We start from the raw sequence: 3729 nt of genomic DNA, 5'->3' as shown, positions 1-3729 counted from the left end.
TGTGTGTGTGTGTGTGTGTGTGTGTGTGTGTGTGTGTGTGTGTGAGAGGAAATAGGAGTTAAGTGATTTGTCCAGGATCACATAACAAGTGATAAGTGTCTAGGGCTGGATTTGAACTCAGGTCCTCCTGACTCCAGAGTCAGAACTCTATCTACTGTACCACCTACCTGCCCCAATCATGGACATTGTGGTTATAATCCCTGGTACCTTACAGAGATTATTTAACTCATGTCTAGTTGTCCTAATTAGCATTATCATTTTCTAGTATTGTTGCATAAAACTGGTCCAGAGTTTCAACTTGGGATGTCAAGTACATTTTTTAAACTCCCTGCCCTCAAGCCCAATGTTAGGGATATATACATACATATATATATATATATATATATATGTAATTTTTCATATTTGCTTATACCAATGTTATGTCTTAATTAAAACTTCTACATGTCAAACTATATTTACATTTATTTTTGCAGTGTACCTTATAGCACATCATACAAGTTAAAAGTATGCTTTTTCATTAAAATAATAGTCTTGAGAAAGATTCAGGATTTGAAAAATAGAAATGAAAGCCAAAAGTTTCACATCTTTATATGGATTTTTTTCCTTGTGAAAGTTGTGGTATTATTAATAAGGTAACCCTTGTGGTAGAGATTCCCTCTTGAAACAAAGGGCCTAGCTCATATTAGGGACCTTTTGTTGTCTGGTCCCTAACCAAGGAGCGCCTGAAAGTACCTGATGGCCAAGGGTGCCCATCAACAGATACACAATGCATTTTATTCACATGAAAAGAATACAGAAAGTATTCATGCTTGAGTCCAAATAAAGTCAAGCAAACCCTTCCCCTCTTTGTGTAAGGATTTCTTTTCTCTAGAAGAAATAGAGGTCATGGGTAACATACCTGTTACTCATGGATTCCCCGCCTTGGTTCTTTCTGCCTCTCTCACTGTTGTTTGAATCTCCTTCCATTGTTTTTTCTCTGCTGAGATGATGCAAATTTCTCAGCAGCCAAACCAGGAGAGATTTAAAGGCACTATAGCTTTTTCACCCCCAGGACTCAGTATGGCTCCAGGTTATTAAGTCTCTACTACAAAGATTTTCAAGCAGTTATTCCTTCTCTAAAGGAGATGGTGCATACTTTCTAGAACTTGAATGAGGAAAAGGGGTTATGGTGTTTATAGCTTTCTGTACTGAGGGCCTAAATGACTATTTAATGTATCCACAACCTTCCCCTACAAACAAAGGGCCCTGCACCTTAATGGAAACTGCCTTCTTCTTACCTTACCCAAATGCGTCTACATTTTCTACCCTTGAATGAATTAGGGCAAAATTGCCCATGTGCTTTCCCGTCTTCCAGCTTCCTACTTTCTCAGAGCACCCTTGAGATGCAGAGATGCTCTTCCCTTTACTCACTACTTGTCTTCTCTTTTTGGGTTCTTCTTCTGAAGCAGCTGAACCAGACCATACGAATTACACGAGAGCTTCTCTGAGCCTTGAGAAAACACTGGAAGCAAAAGTAACATAAGGGTCAAAGCTAGTGACTGCTTCCAGCCCAGGGTTCTGAGATATACACACAAGCAGGAGAAACAGAAAGGGGAGAAATAAACCCTCAATAAATTAAGGGTTCCAGACGGCCAAAATTTTGTGGGTAATAATGTATCACAGGGAAAGAATCCTCTTCTCCCCACTGCTCACACTAACTGACATGTGAAGCATCACGACCAGCAGGATTAGGATTGGCTTGAGATGAGTAAATCTCTGCCTCTTGTTTAGAAAAGCTTTGAAATATTTAACGTCTCCTCTGGCAGCTTCTCATGGGTTGGAGCTGCCTGGTAGGCTTGTAGGAGAAGACCTCTACCTTTAAATTGTTGGTCATTACACATAGCAATGGAATTTCTGAAGTCTTCCTCCTTCTCCCTCTAAGTGTTAGACTCACTTAACTGTGCTAGGCCCTTCAGGAAGGCAGCGTTGTGTTTGTTCTCAATGTGCATTTTAAGAGCCCTGAATCTGTACCTTCCTTAGAATCATTAGTACTGAGATTTTTATTCTGTAATACCCTCTCACTTCATTTTAAATCTGGCTAGCTGGTTTGTATTACTGTCCTTGCCTAAACTCTTGTCTATTTTCAATTAATAAATGGATCTGGCTGTTGAATAATGGAACACATTCTGTATTCCATGAATATTTTCTATCACTAAAAAACTGTCAGTCTTTGTTTCTGCAAGTTGCCTGGTAACCACCTTCCTATTCTTATATTGAGTGTATTTTTAAGGGTTGAATGAAGCGATAACATGGACTACAGGGTTCAAGACATGTTCTCTCTCCTCTCCTTTCTCTCTGTCTCTCGCTCTCTTTCCCCCCACCTTCTCTTTCTCTCCTCTTTTTCTCTCTTTCTCTGACTTCCCACAAAGTGCCTGGTCAATGGTGTAATAGAAGGGAAAAAGCCACCAGCCTAGAGGCCAGACCTGGTTCTTGCCTCAGTCTCTCATAAAAATGCTGGACAAGGAGGCGGCCAGGTAGCACAGAGAGTAAGAGCACCGGCCCCAGAGTCGGGATGACCTGGGATCGATTCTGGGCTCAGACACTTAGCACCCACCCAGAAACACCTGGCCATGTAACCTTGAGCAAGTTACTTAACCCCAATTGCTTTAAAAAAAAAATGCTGGACAAGTTATGTATCCTCCCTGAGTCTCAACCTCTTCATCTATAAAGTGAAGATGTAAACTCCCTCTCTGCTTGCCTACGTTCCTCAAAAGATCAAAGGATCATATAAGTATCACGGGAAAGAGCTTTAGAGGTCAGCCAACACAGTCTCCTCATTTCACACATGAGGAAACTGAGGATCTAAGAGATTAAGTGACTTGCCTGAGGTCCCACAGTTGATAATGGGGTTCCTAGGAAGACCAGATGAAACGTAAAAGCATTTATAATTCTATAAAGTTGTATATAAATGTAGGGTATTATTACTTGTCAGAACCTGTAATTTCATCTGTTTAGAGACTTCCTCCACCAGGCAGACTATCTGCAATTCATCTGTAATTTATCAGTTTAGAGAACCACCTGTCGTACAGAAAGATTAAATAAATTGTTCAAGGTCACACAGCCAGTACTATCAGTAGTTGAACTTGAACTTGGATTGACTGGCCCCCAGACCAGTCTTCTAGCCACTGTGAATTGCTGGCTCTTAATGTATTATTATTACTATTTAAAAATGAATAGGAGTACATAAATCTCATGCTTCAGTTCTATGTGTTCTCAAAACTCCTTCTGACATAGCTGTTTCCCAGTTTCTTTGAAAAAGTTTGTGAGCACTTTAATTTTTTACCTGCATTTTTCTCTTTCCTACCTCTCACCTCTAACTGAAAAAATAGGAAGAAGGAAGGAAGGAAGGATGCAAGGGGGAAGAAAGAAATTAGGAAAGAAAGAAGGAAGGAAGGAAGGAAGATAGGAAGAAAAAAGAAAAAGAGAGGGACAAAGAAGGAAAGAAGAAAACTGAGAAAGAAGAAAGAAAGAAAAGAAAAGAAAATACTCGTACACAAGTATAGTCAAGCAAAACAAATTTCCATATTGGTTACATCCAAAATGCATTTTTTATTCTGCATATTAATCCATTATCCTTCTGTTGTGAGCTGGGTGGCTTTCTTCTTTATCAGTCCTCTGGAATCATGGTTGATTAGTTAGCTGATCAGAGATCCTCGGTCTCTCAAAATAATTAGTTTTCTAATATTGATG

Source organism: Petaurus breviceps, unplaced genomic scaffold (assembly GCF_028583685.1).
Source record: "Petaurus breviceps papuanus isolate PSGF00001 unplaced genomic scaffold, PetGlider_PUasm1.0 178, whole genome shotgun sequence".
NCBI classification, from domain to species: domain Eukaryota; kingdom Metazoa; phylum Chordata; class Mammalia; order Diprotodontia; family Petauridae; genus Petaurus; species Petaurus breviceps.
Note: the sequence above shows the minus strand (reverse complement) of the source record.